This window comes from Callorhinchus milii, unplaced genomic scaffold, assembly GCF_018977255.1.
Source record: "Callorhinchus milii isolate IMCB2004 unplaced genomic scaffold, IMCB_Cmil_1.0 Scaffold13, whole genome shotgun sequence".
NCBI classification, from domain to species: Eukaryota; Metazoa; Chordata; class Chondrichthyes; order Chimaeriformes; family Callorhinchidae; genus Callorhinchus; species Callorhinchus milii.
The window spans coordinates 15,822,400-15,836,215 of NW_024704754.1; the positions used below are offsets into that span (position 1 = coordinate 15,822,400).

At 44.9% G+C, this 13,816-nt stretch overlaps 1 protein-coding gene across 1 annotated transcript in view; it reads right to left on the bottom strand.

Annotated features, from left to right (window-relative positions):
- tenm2a (teneurin transmembrane protein 2a) overlaps positions 1-13,816 on the bottom strand; it is a 323,556-nt gene that overhangs the window by 102,412 nt on the left and 207,328 nt on the right.

Genomic DNA, 13,816 nt, shown 5'->3' on the forward strand with positions numbered 1-13,816 from the left:
AACTGGGCAGGGAGGAGAGGATGAGGAAGGAAGGCTCGTTAATAGAGGGCTCAAAATGGATTATTTGCAACCTACACGCTCAGCAACATAGAATAGCAAAGAGTGACTCCTGATAGAAATTGAAAGTGCTTAACACCGACACAACCACGGAGCCAGATAGCAAATGGTGCATTTTTGTCCATGGTAATGTAACCATGAGGAAGATGAGTTATAATAATAATCCTTGCATTCGATATAGCGCCTTATCACGTCATCGAGACGTCTCAAAGCGCTTCACAGGGTATACTATATACAGTCGTGATCTATTTCTTTCACCTGTGTGAGAGAGGAGGGATCTCTTGATTCTCTGCTGGCTGCTTGGCTCCTAAATGACTCTGTGCATTCTCAAACCCAATTCCCAAAGGATACCATCCAAGGCGGACGAGTGCCTGTATTTCGTTTCTAATTGGCATTGAGTTGTCAGTTTCACTCAGCAAAGCCACAAAGGATAGCTGGTGTGGGCTGTTTCAGGGTTGGGAATGAACGCACACTTGTGCTTTCTCTAACAACCCCGCTTCTCTGAAGTCTAATGTACGGCTTGTGAGCAAACAGTCAGGAGATAAGAGCTCCGCGGCTCCACCGAACATTTTCATCCGTGAAAGGGGTTGCAAGGGTTGGGCAGCTCATTTAAACTCTTAACAGGAGTTGATAAAACATTGGTGGTGTGCTGCAGAAGAGCTGTCACTGTGACAAAACCACAGCCACTAATGCACACGCAGCAGAACGGTCACAGTGTGGCTTTATAACAAACCGCATCCAGGAACAGCACAGCCAGTCTGGCTATACGTTCACACCCATCAGGGTTGAACACTTCCCATCACAACATCAGAGGACTGAATCAGTCGAATACACCTAACAGATCACTGCTGCGTCTAATGATGGCCATATGTCCCCTGATCCTGTCCAATAATAATAATAATAATAATAATCCTTGCGTTCAATATAGCGCCTTATCACGTCGTTGAGATGTTTCAAGGAGCTTCACAGAATCTACGGTAATGTGAATTGACTGTGTATTCTGTGGGTGAAAAGACACTGACGCTGACACCAAGAGAGTCGGGACAAAGGGAATATCGGAACTTCCATCAGCGGTTGATTCCGAGTGAATCGATCGCTGGAAATTCTCATCGCAGAGAGGTCACAAAACACGGGCCAGTTTCAGAAAGCGGCTGGTGATCAACCTCTCTCCCTCGGTAACGGGGACGAGGCAGCGGAGAAGAAAGAGAGAGAGAAAAAGAGGTGTCACAATTATAATAATAATCCTCGCATTTGATACAGCGCCTTTCAACGCGGGAGGACGTCTCAAAGCGCTTCACAGGATTGACTGAACGATGCAGTGACTGTGAAGTCACAGCGACGGAAACCGAAGCCTTGTGCGTTAAACATACGTGGCATCACTCGGCTTGTTGACATCACCTCAACGTTTGACACAAAGCGAGGCTGCTTTTATGCGCAGGGTGCTTTTGTGCGAGGGAACTGAAGTGCCAAAAGGGTCCTCGCTGCTGCATCAATCCTCTTCAGATAGGGTTGCACTTGACACTTCGAAACCCCCGAGCGTGCGACGACAATAGAGGAGAAAATCTCACAATAAAAAGCGGCAAATTAGAACAGAAAAACCCCGAGCGTCTGACCCGATAGCTGTTAGGAGATGGAAGCGTGCAACGTGCACCGAAACACACGACAGGGTGCGTGGGCTGACCAGGGTAACAGGGACGGGGAATTATGTCAGCGGAGATAAACAAATTGACACAGATTAAAACAAATCGCAGGATATCACCAGTGGGAGAACACTCCCAAGCCTGCAAATAATTGAAGGAGAAGCATAAATGTCAATTTTGAATGATGGGTATGAGTTTTAATCTGTTTCCTTTTTTTTTTAGGTGGCGGGGAGTGGTGAGGGGCGAGGAAGGGAGGAGATGAAAGCAGAGCAATCATGAGAAGCCAGCAGAACGAGCCAGGCAAAGGTCGCGCTCGGAGAGAAAGAAGGTCGATGTGTGTTTCTTTCGAGAGCCGGGGAATAGATTTTTGTGCTGGGGCGAAAATGCTAAGCTTCTCGTCCGGCTGTTGCAGCGCGGAGAGCTTTGATTGATGTGCGGTGGTCGCTCTGAGGTCGAAGCATAGTTCAGGCTCCTTGCTACGCTATCCATTCTCCTGCCTGCAAAGAGGAGCTCCAGTCACTTCATCAATACAGCGCGGCCTCTTTGCTATTCGCTGTCACCTGATTCACGGAGTCCGTTGCAAATCAGCTTACGATTCTGCTGTTCAGTGGTGTGCCACCTGCTTTTGAAACGCTAACTATAATAATAACGATAATCCTTGCATTTGATATAATGCCTTATCAAGTCGTAGAGACCCCTCAAAGTGTCACAGCATATTGTGTATTTTGTGGGCGAAACTCCACAACCAGTTGCGCACAGCGGTGTCCCACAAACAGTTGTAGATTGAGTGGAGGGATTATTACCCCCAGAAAGCGATCCGCCAAGCGACTAAGAACTGGGTTCCTACTTACTGCCAGAAAAACAGAGGCGTGTGGAATAAGGAAACTTGCCTAAGTTGTTAAGGTGAAGAGAGCAGATGCCACCTTTAAAGGTGTGGGTTCAGGTAATCTCTACACAATACTTTCTCCCGGGAGATCATAGAATCACCGTACGTTTACAGCGAGGTTTTAGGGCTTCTATTCAATCAACAGACAAAGGATTCTTCACCCCCGTTAGTAACAAGACGAGGTATCAAGTCTACATTTTGCCTCTCATTCCTTCCCCTGAACAACACAGTAACGTCAAGAATACAAATTATTTGCCTAAAACCTTTTTTGCCTAAAATTTCTCTTTAAAAGAAAACGAGGGTGCAACAAGAACAACAATTTGCATTTGCGTATCGCCCTTCACACTCGGCAGCATCTCAGGTGTTTGGGAGTAGGAATTAGGTTAATAGGAATACTGGGGAGAAATTTCACTTGAGTCTTTATATGCGGGGGTTTTAGACTGTCCAGAATTTGACAAATCCTAAACTACAACCTCAACCTTGAAGCCAAATTTTCTACAAGTTCCTTTTTAAAGAAAACGAACTTGAAAGTTAAAGCAGAATTCAACCGTTCGCGAAATTCTCCAGACATTTTAAAAAAGGTTACGTCAATAAGAGTAAATCTAGATCCAGGTGGAATGTCTCCTCAAACTTGCTTTAGCGACCGTTTGCTTTAGATTGGAGAACACGGAAAGAGAAGCCTTTCCAATCCCACACAGTTCATACACTGGAGAAATATCTGGAGATGAGCCAGTGAATTCTACAGAGGAAATCTGCAGTGGAGTAATTCATCTGAGAACGATATATTGTTACTCCTGGAATCCCTCCAAGTTTCGTGGGGATGAATTTTCCCAGGACAGTTAGTACTCAGGACTTATACAAGAAGCTGCTTTACTATTGCTACGTCCAGTCATCAGAATCCAAACATCAAAGGCTTTTTACGGAAGATAATTCTCTCATCCGATCCCTGAACTCTACTCTTCTGAACTCAATGATGAGAAAGAATTTAAGTGCCTCTCACTGTTTAATTTAAAGAAATGAGATACACTTCGGGTTTTCCATTTGTATTCTGTCAGGGCTATGAATTAACCGACAAGTTTTTACTGTCAATTTACTGAAGTCATTCAGAGGCCCTGGCCGGAAGAGAATAGAAAATGTTTTGCCTGGTCAGCCAGGGAACTATACTCCCATTAAAACAAAAGAACACTTTATTTTAATTTAAACCACTAATGGATCCCTTTTTCTCTCTCTCTCTCTCTCTCTCTCTTTGTTTTTCACTATGTTGAGAACCTGATCTCACCCCAGTTTTCAAGGGAAGACCAGACCAATTTGAAGACCAATTTCGCCTCAAAGAGAATCTCAGGACAGACCGCCAGGAAATTTTTCTTTCCGTCCGCCTGTCAGACAGGCCAGTCAGACTTAGCCTTGGTTTAACATCTCATCTGAAGGAGAGCACCTCTAACAATACAGCACACTCCAGCACTGCACTGGAGTGTCAGCTTAGGACTATGCGATTCCTAGTCCCGATGTGGAGCTTGAACCCACAATATTCCGACTCGGAGACGGGAGTGCTACCGACTGAGCCAGGCTGATAAATGTTGGCACTGTGGATCCTAATTCTTAAACTTTGGGAAAGGGGAGCAACGATATTTTGGACAACGCTTCTGTCTTCACTGGCGGTCGATCCAAATCACAGAAGCTATTTGGGGACATAACTTAAATAAGCAGAGCATAACTTCATTAGTTACAGTGAAATCAACATGTAGCTTGTGGCACTTCAGGGTTTAATTACTACCTCTTAGAAGAAAATGACTACATTATCCGGCACCTTACCTGTGTCATATTATGAGGTCAATTTAAATTACGCTCCTTAATTTACAATGTGCAAGACCACAGTCATTTTCCAGGACCGTCTTCGTTAATGGATCATACATTGCTCCTAATTAAAAATGTCATCTCTACTTTTTTCTTACTTTATGATGGGACTCAAAGGAATCATAAAGCTGCGCTAATGAAGCTGAGGGGATGCTTTAATAGTGAACGCGGACTTAAACCACAAAGCGTAACAAGCACATTTCCCCCAACGCATAATTTCAACTTTGAGTTAATTCTCATTTTATCTTACAATAATTTGGAAAGTCTTGTTCGGCAGAGAACCCAGCTGTGTTACAAAACTGTGATGCTTCACGTTTAACTTTTGTGCTTTCTTTATATAAATCTCCTCTTTTCCACTGGTGCTGGTCTCGTCTAAGCAGAAGCACATTCCCTTCTCACTCGAGACACGTGGATGAGTTGGGGTGGGGTTGAGGGTCGAGGGGGCAGATCGGAAGATTGAGGAGACGTGGCATTTCACCCACAAAGTACACTGTCACTCCACTTTACAGCATATGCCGTGAAGCGCCTTGAGACGCCTCAACGACGTGATAAGGGCGCTATAAAATAAATGCAAGGATTATTATTATTATTGGGAGGGAGGGGGGCAAAAATGTCTTACGAGAGGCAGTCAAGCCAAATGACAACCAACGAAAATGAGTCATTTAGAGTTCATCACAGCCATAAAGTACCTCAAACTCTAAGGCATCGCATTGCATACTGTGTGCTGTGACATATTTGAGTACTGATCTCTCGCTGTTAGGTGGCACTGAACAGAGGTCAGTCGTTTCTCTGTTCAGGGCAGTGACATAGTGCCACATTGCCTTTGTTCTGATCCTAATGCCTAAGTTTTAGAGTGACATCGCTGAATCTCTAAGATGAGGCAAACCTTCTGTTTTATCAGCCAGAGGCAAGGTATTGCAAGAGGAGATCCAAGGCGAGAAAGGGAAAATGTACTTCAAAACTACAGAGCGAGCTCAGACCTCAAGCTTTGGTTCGGAGAGAACTGATCTCACCTGAGGCAGCTGTAGAGACAAAACATTTGCTTCAACGACCCTGGGCTGAGAAATAGACTGTGGCGTTCCCCGAGAAATACACAATTCCTACACTTTGCAGTATTTTATGTGAAGCACGCTGGGATGTTTCAATGTGATAAGGCATTGCACCAAATGCAAGGATCATTATGAAGTGTGAATAAGCACTGAGCATGCCCTCTGTCCATTGATCGCTGTGTTGGTAGAACTTTCGTCCAATGTGCTAGTGTTCCAGGTTTGATTCCCATAATAATAATAGTAATAATAATCCTTGCATTTGATACAGCGCCTTATTACGTCGTTGAGACATCTCAAAGCGCTTCACAGGATATACTGTAAAGTAGATTGACTGTATTTTGTGGGCAAAGATATATATATAGCACATACATTTGTTACCAGGAAGGGTGGCTGAGGATTCATTTGAAAAACAGCTCGATGCTGTGATGGGAGGATGGGATAGTGGGCGGGTGTTCTGGAGGGACGAGATCAAACAGGCCAACCGTTCTTGTGAAACTGTGAGGACTTTGTGGTTGATTAGACTTTGTGGCAATAATGACCTAGTGGTTGAACAGCCTGCCATTGCTCAGCTAACAAGCCTCATACATCAAGTCGGACCACTTGAACAAAGTACCAGAGAGTGCCTGGTACTCATGAAATCAACCTTCAGGGAAAAGGATTGACAATGACAGTCTGCGGTAGGCAGCTACTTACATACACTATTAGTGCCTCAGCCCAGTGAAAGTCCAGTCAAAATTGAGGAGCCGACACATAGCTAAGCAGCGATGGCAATTTGTCTCCTCACGTCACAGCAGGCTACAAACACATTGTTTGGTGATATTATCCTTGATGCTAATCTTCACCACTTGATCTCCCTTGCCTTCCAATCTGTTAAATATCTATTTAGGTTCCCAATTGATGAAAAGGTAAGAGGGAGAAGAAAATAAATTTCATTACACGGGCAGTGTGCGACTGAGTACCGAGACATAAATTTTTTGCCAATGGACTAAAACACTTATTTTGGTGGCGCAATCAAAGGAAGGATGCGAGAGAAAGAATGCAGCGATTATTACTGTGCGGCTGAAATTGCGCACAGATTGATACTTCAACATAAAGAGCAAGAGAGCTGTTAACGCGCAAAGCAATATCCTGAGCCGCAGGAGGCTGATTGACGTAGGGGGGGAAAAAAAAAAGAAAATAAATATCAGTGCCATGCCGGATTCAATCAGACCAATCAAGTGAAGAAAAAAGAGGGTCTGGGCATCATTTACAAACACGCAACGTGCATCAGAAGGCTGATAAATGTGTAACTAGCTTTGCCAAGCGGTGTTCTGCTCAGATCCGGATTAGGCTTTAATCATGATTTCTATAAACTGCACATAATAACAGCCAATTTGCAGATCTTTGTTGCACATGGCTTTTAATCATTCACTCAGCCACTGCATCTAAACAAAAAAAAACGATGGAAAACACTTCACGCAAATGTGTATTTTGCATAACAGCCATTGAATTTCTGAAAGCGCGCTGCTGCCTTCCAGCAAAATTGCTTGGGTAACTGTTCATATTCGGGTCTTAAACACAGACGCTTCGACTGGCGTTGGTAGCTTGGCTCGGGGGTTGCGCAAATTGGCTCCGTGGCATTCGCCTGCAAACTACACAGTCACTCTCCTTTGCAGTGAATCCTTTGTTGCGCTTTGAGATGTTTCAGCGCCGAAATAAGAAGCTCCATCAAACGCAAGGATTTATGATTATTATTATTACCGCGAACAAATCCAGTGAAGTCACGTCAAGCCAAGTGTGCAACTCTGAATGCGAGGGAGCAGTTTCGGTGAATTATAGAGAATTTAACGAGAGCGCCAACCACCCAAAAAATAGGGCAGTTGCATAGACTCCAAGGTGATTGATAACACTGTGTGTGTATAGTGTGTGTCCTTGCTGTGGCAAGGGAAAGCAAGGGATGAGAATGAATGAGAATCGTGCATTCTTCTTTCACTTCAAAGTGGTCTGTATCTGTGGAAATAAAACACCACAAGGAGAAATCATCTTATATGAAGAACATCACCCTATTCCTGGCAGGAATGAAGCTTTATTCAGATGCATTCCTCCTTTGAGCTCCGAATTTCCCTTCCAGCTCGCAAAACATGCAAATGTCCTTTTGATCATGTTACAGCGACGGGGAGAGAGAGAGAAAAAAGTCTCTCTATTCTAGTCAGGAGTTTCGCTTTTCAAGGCTGAACGTTAGAAGGATCAGACGAATGAACAGAAGACATCAAAAATCATAATGTTTGCCAAAGAGACGGCAGTGAACACCAAACACCTTACTGACTGGTGGATTGGGGTTAAATTTACATAATTATCACATCTGAAGGGTTCAATGTGAAATACATAAATAAAATAATAATAACTTGGTCACTCAATCCACGACTGTTTGTGGGGACCCTGCTGTGCGCAATCGGCTGCCGCGTTTCGCCCACAAAATATGCAGTCAATTCACTTTACAGTATATTTTGTGAAGTGCTTTGAGATGTGATAAGGCGCTATATCAAATGCAAGGATTATTATTATTATTACTTATTCTTATACCCAGCACATGGGTGTAATTTCACCCCAGTTATTTCTGGAACCAAAACAAGTGAACGGTGCTTTGCTGGAGTCACCACCAGAGCCCTCGAAAAGGGGTTGCAGCACATAAAGGAACACGTGAAGCAATATCCTGAGCTGCGGGAGACTGACTGACTGACTCACACCCCCAGGTAACGTGTAAAAGGGAAATGTTGCGAGATGAGAATCATCCAAACTTTCTAGGCCACAGTCCAACGCGGAGCAAACCAAATCACAGAACAAAATTGTTTGAAATTCATCCGTAGAGGATTCAGCGAAACAATGTAGGGAAATGCAGCGAGACACAAAAGAGCAAATATAAGCCGTTGGCTTTGTTGGAACTCACCCTGATGGGGCGCAGCTTTGCTTATGGGTCTTCCTGGGTCAAACCAGGATGTGGACTATTACAGACAGTAAACACTGAATACTCAGCCTTTGCCGTTGATTATCCAGCTGGTCGTGTTACTAAACGACTGACTTCTATGGAAATAATAATATTGAATAATCAGGTCATCGGTAACTTGGTGCCTGTGCACAGGATGTAAGGATTTAAGTGCTCTTGGGCGCTATCCTGTGTGAGGGATGCTATATAAATGCACGTTGTTGTTGTTGTTGTTGTTGTTGATGATGTGTCACCATACGGCACTACGTGCAGGAAGTGCAGCTGACATCACTTAATTCTGGGGTCCCCAAACCTTGGCTCTCCCCAGCCTGTGCCTTGTACTCTCCAGAATTAGGCAAGCGTCCCTGCGGGGAGAGAAGACGAATTCCATTTCATTCTATTCCAGGAAATTCCCATGTGTAGGTGGCACATATATATATATATATATATATGTGGAACTCTCAGTCTGGTTTGGATACTCAGCACAGTGATGAGTTTCTGCATGTGTCAGACACCCAGCTGGCCAAAAACAAATTGAATGTGGCAAAAGCCTGGGAGCAAGTTCTGCACTTATCTTCTACTTGAATTTGGTCTTATGTATAAGTCCTAAGAGGGAGGATTTTTTTGAACTGAAAGCAGCAAAACTAAATCGTTCGAATGCGGGTGTCTGTGAGTGTCTGTGTATGACTGCGTGTGTGGCCTTGTGTGTGTGTGTGTGTGTGTGCGTGGCTGCGTGTGTGCGCGCGTGCATGTATATGTATGTGTCTGTGTGTGACTGCATGTGTGTAACTCTGCACGCGTGCGTCTCTCTGCGTGCGCATGCGCGCGCGCGTGTGTGTGTGTGAGTGTCTGCGTGTTTGTGTGTGTGTGTCAGTGTGCGCGTGTCTCTGCGTGTGTGACTGTGCAAGAGGGGAAAACGTTCTAACAATGGAGGTTTGATTTTCCAAAGGTCTCCTGAAATCAGTTTGTCCTCAAGAATCTGCTGCTTTTTTGTTCCCTCGCACGCCCCTGATGCAAATGCTGTTATTAAAATGAAATTGGAGACTGCGCTTGATTCACACATAATGGCAGATAGCCATAATAGGTTCCGCGCCAACTTTCGGAATTGTCAAATCTCGTTTCGCTGGAAAGAAAAAAAACCTCGACACTTTCCCACTTGCCTCGATCCTGCCCGCTCTTTCAACGCATAATGCTAAAACGGGCATTCAAGCGATCCATTACTCTGAAGGCTGGCAAGGTTAAAGGGGGTGGGGTGTCTGCAAGCAGTTTAATAGACTGAAAGTAGATATTACATGTTTCAGCGTTTACGTTGTTGCCAGCTGTATTAAACGATGTCCTTGAGTCCGGGGGTGTGGTGGTGGGGGGGGGGGGGGGTGGTCATTGCGTTGTATGACTGTTGTGAATGTGCTGGTATTTATCATGGTTCGCTCACAACTTGCAGTAACCATGGCGATGAGGGTTAATTATTTTTCTTAGGGAGCGGAATGGAAAATCGTTGACTGTGGGGCAGAAGGTGCTCAGCGTCTGTGAGTGAAAGTGTTGCGAGAAGCCAAGCGCATCGATGGCAATTTAACCCGTCTGGAGCAACGAGGAACAACAACAACTTGCATTTATATGAAGTCCTTCATGCTTGTGTGTGATGTGTGAGTGTGTGAGTGTGTGTGTGTGTGTGTAATGTGTGTATGTGCTTCCGTGTGCAAGAGGGGAAAGGGTTCTAACAATGGACGGTTTGAGTTTCCAAAGATCCATTGAAATCAGTTTGTCTAAAAGAATGAACACATTGGGGCTGTTCCCACCTATTTGCCCTGGTTTGCTCTCAATCGAAAGACAGAAATATCTGGCCCGTGTTTCGGTTTAGTTTTCTCTTCTCATTCCTGGATTCTCTTCCACATGTGCAATTTCCTGGACCAAATGACTTGCTCCTAAGATCACTGACAATCTCGAGCTGGGACCTGTGTGAAGGCAGCTCACAGTGGCTTGTCATCTGATTGATATTTTTTTTCCCCTTTCTCCCCGCGGGATAATAATAATAATATAATAATCCTTGCATTTCATATAGCGCTTTTCACGTCTGGAGGACGTCCCAAAGCGCTTCACAGAACACACTGTAAAGTGAATTGACTCTATATTTGTGGGCGAACGCGGCAGCCAATTTCGCACAGCAATGTGCCACAAACAGTCGTGGATTGAAAATGACCAATTTATTATTGTGTTTTGGGGTTTTGGAGGGATTATTATTAGGCTCTGTGTGGAGTAAGGAAACTTGCTTACTCCAGAGGTTTCGCCCTCTGCCTGGGATTGAACTCAGGTCTCTCACTTGCAAAGCGAGTGCTCTAACCACTGAGCTACAGGACTCCACAGATAGAGTCTAACCTCTGTCCAATGTTGGTAGGAATAGGTAAACCAAAAACATTCTTTGAGCAAAACTGCATGAACTCTGTCCCACTATTGTTTATTACTTTTCAGATGTCGGCTTGTCTCACTTAGCGGCAATCCTATCTCAGGAGTCAAGGCTTGTGGGCTTATGCCCCACATTAGGGCTTGAACCCCATAGGCCAGCTAGGCTGACATTCCAACAGCAACAACAACTTGCATTTATATTGCGCCCTTCATACGGAGCAGCGACTCAGAGCTTAACAGTGAGGGAGCCCGACGTGCAAATACTGCTGTGGGACCTTTAACATCTACCTGAATGGGGAGGAAAAACATTGCCAAAAAGGTGCTGTCTTTTGCCTGAGATATTTAAACAACAATCCACCTGTTCAGGTGGAGGATAAAGATCCCACGACATGATTTGAAAAGATTGTTTCACTTGGCAGTCCTGGCCAGCAGTTCTCCAGATTAATTGATTGTTCGCTTCACGGCTGTTTGTGGGACCTTGAAATGCAAATGGCTCCCACATTTACCGACAAGGACAGACTGTAGACTTGACAGTAATTACCCGTGAAGTGCTTCGACATGTTGTGACGTGAATACGGGTTATAAAATTGCAAGCTCTTTCTTTCTTTACTCTAACCTCTTGCTACCCGATATACTGGGTAGCAAGAGTGTCTATCGAGCATTGATGTGTATTTCAATGCCTGAACCAGCATCCAGCAGTGGGAAAGATGCCCATCTCCTCTCAGCTGACAGCCAAGCAGCCAGCGAGGAATCTGTCAGATACATTACACCAACTCCTTTGTTGTCTGGGAACTTAATAAGACAGGTCTCCACGAGGCTACATTTTCAGGAAACGCAGAGATTGTGTCTTTTAAGATAGGGTGGTCCAACTGGCAGCCCGTAGGCCATTTCATCTGCCCACCCACCACTCCCTCCATGACCCGTAAAAGTTATATTATGTTTCCTGAAGGGAAGCACAGCAAATATTGCTTAAGTGGACCCTCGGATGATTCTCAGAAAGGACGCCCCGCCCTCGGCAGACAAAAGGTTGGATCACCCTGCTTTAAGATATAAAACGTCGGGTAAAAAAACTGTGTTGTTTCTCAACAAATTGCGTGTGCTGTCAAATCTATAGAATAGCGGCTCAATTTCCAATTCAACGCTCCCTCCTCCTGACAGCCAGAGCCCAACACAAGAGGGCAGATCCAAGGCTGGTTTGAAAGTTTCAGTCGTGCCACATTGCTTCCAACAAGTAGACTCATCTAACTCCGATGGAGCTAAGCCTGCGCCCTGTGAAGCAGCACTGAAGCCCAACGGAAATGTCAGCGTTGAAATCTACGGACCGGCTTTGAGCCCAACCACCATCCACAAGTCAGGAGAAGAGGGAGGATTCTCACTGAGTCATTAGTTATTGACTAGAATTGTTTCGTAGGAGAGTTGGAAACAACAACAACAACGTGCATTTATATCGCGCCCTTCACGCCGGGTAAGGTCTCGAAACGCCTGTGTGAGAAACTCGCAATTTTGTAATCCCCTCCCACTGCCCCCACTCCATTCTCCGCATATTTCTGCAGCAGTGTTTTGGACAGGATACATTTCCTCTACCGTACTATTCCAATTTATTCCTTTACTTTTTATTTGCAACAAACTCACTAAGTCTGGTCCATTACAGAATTAATCTCAAACTAGTATAATTTTACGACGGCACATTGTGAATGACTCTCTTCATCTCAACCTCCAGTGCTGTAATCGTACAGCAATACGCGGAGCCACTTAGCATTGCGTCAAGAGTATCTATTTGAAACTTCCTATTCTCCTAGCCTGGGGTATACCTCCTTGGGGCTGAGGAGGTAAGCAGGTTCTCCTTGGAGCTGAACTGGCTCCGAGATGACGTATTTGGCAACAGGATGTCAAAATTGAGCCATCCCTCTGCGGCAGTCTCTGTTGTCCGGTTCTTGAGCCAGACAAGACAAGCACAGGCAGCCTGGCTCGTTGGTAGGATCTGGAAGGGCAGACCAGTCACAGGGCTTAGGGAATCGCCCCACTCACCTCCTGTTTAACCCTGCAAGCCAAAGCTTAAACAGGTAGGGTGGTCCGAGCTGGACAAGCAGCGGGAAAGTTTGCCAGACAGCTGGACTGGGACACGTGAGCTGAGAGACACTGTTAACATGGAAGTGTTTGCTTGCGTGTGCCTCGATGAGATCTTTAAATAAATGATCCAACCGATCTGCCATCGCCAAGACAACCTTCTTTTCGGCATTTAACGTTCAAAAATTATTTTGTAATCGAATTATGTACTGCAGAAAGTTTAAAGAGGGTTGGCATGGAAACAAAACCTTCCCCTTGTTTAGAGTGGAGCAGCCCCTGACTTCATTCCATCAAAGGGTTTTTCATTCACAACGAAGTGGCTGGAAGATGGGTAAGAGTGCTAAAGCCTGAGAATTTCGATTGCACTTTTATAGAGTCCTACAAATAGGACAAGGTCTCGGAGCGCTTCACAAGGACAGGGTTGGATGCCAAGTGAGGGAGAAGGGGCATATGACCAAAAATATGGTCAAAGTAAATATTAAAGGTGGGATTTAAAGCCAGATAGAGAAGGGGTGAGATGGCAAAGTAGAGGGAGGGTGTTCCAGCGGTTAAAAGGCTTTGGTCACCGATGGTGGTGCCCGGAGGGATAAGGGGTGCATAGAAGCTTGTGTTACTGACGTTGACTGGAATCTACAGATGCAAGCCTCACTTGATCTCCGTGCATATATGGGGTGAATCAGAAATCCTTGCTCATAGGGTTTTTAATTTGTAATTGTGTGTTCTTTTTAAAAAAGGCAACATTCGTAGAGAGTGTGCAGCTATTACAGGAGATGTCTTTCACCGTGTTCACGAAAGCTTTTGTCACCGAGTTGATATGCGTCTACACGACATGCAGTTTGAACATCTCATCTAGACCTACGAGTGAGGACTTTTGGTTCACCCTGTATAGATCACCGACAAA